Raw genomic sequence first — 1,008 nt, 5'->3', positions numbered from 1 at the left:
TTTTTCCTAATATCCAGCCTGAACCTCCCCTGGTGCAATTTGACACCATTTCATGTTGTCCTATCACTGGTCACTATGGAGAAGAGGCCAACACCTGCCTTACTACAACCTTCTTTCAGGTAGTTGTAGAGAGCAATGAGGACTCTCCTCAACCTCCTCTTCTCTAGGCTCAACAGCCCCAGCTCCCTCAGCCTCTCCTCATAAGACCTGTTCTCCAGACCCTTAAAAAGGCTAGTTGCCCTTCTCTGCACCCACTCCAGCACCAAGATGTCCTTCCTATACTGTGGTGCCCAAAACTGCACACAGTTGAGGGGCAGGATCATCTCCTTGGCCCTGCTGGTCACACTATTCCTCATGCAGGCCAAGATGCCATTGGCCTTCTTGGTCACCCAGGCACACTACTGGCTTATATTCAGCCAGTTGTCAATCAACACCCCCAGGTCCTTCCTTGCTGGGCAGCTCTCCAGCTACTCCTCCCCAAGTCTGTAGCACTGCCAGGGGTTGTTGTGGCCAAAGTGCAGGACTCAACATTTGGCCTTACTGAAGCTCATACAACTGGCCTCAGCCCATCGATCAAGCCTGTCCAGATCCCTCTGCAGAGCCTCCCTGCCCTCAAGCAGATTGACTCTCCTACCCAACTTAGTGTCATATGCGAACTTACTGAAGGTGCACTCTATCTCCTCGTCCAAATCATCCATAAAGATGTTAAACAGGAGCAGCCCCAGCACTGAGCCCTGGGGAACACCACTCGTGACCAGCCACCAACTTGGTTTAACTCAGTTCAACACAACTCTTTGGTCCTGGCCATCCAACCAGTTTGTAACTCAACAAAGTGTATGAACATCCAAGCCATGAATAGTCGGTTTCTTTCGGAGAATGCTGGGGGTAACTGTGTCAAAGGCCTGGCTAAAGTCAAGATAGACAACACCCACAGGCCTTCCATCATCCAATAAGTGGGTCACCCTGCAATAGAAGGAGATTAAGTTAGTCAGACTGGACCCGCTCTTC

The 1,008-nt window shown here is 50.7% G+C and overlaps 1 protein-coding gene across 1 annotated transcript in view; it reads left to right on the top strand.

Annotated features, from left to right (window-relative positions):
• The window catches only part of GPC5 (glypican 5), a 643,456-nt gene that overhangs the window by 121,263 nt on the left and 521,185 nt on the right, over nucleotides 1-1,008 (top strand). The gene's annotated exons all lie outside the window — the stretch shown is intronic.

Source organism: Chaetura pelagica, unplaced genomic scaffold (assembly GCF_000747805.2).
Source record: "Chaetura pelagica isolate M959 unplaced genomic scaffold, ChaPel_1.0 scaffold29, whole genome shotgun sequence".
Lineage (NCBI taxonomy): Eukaryota > Metazoa > Chordata > Aves > Apodiformes > Apodidae > Chaetura > Chaetura pelagica.
The sequence above is the reverse complement of the archived record's forward strand: the minus strand, read 5'-3'. Positions and strand labels throughout refer to the sequence as shown.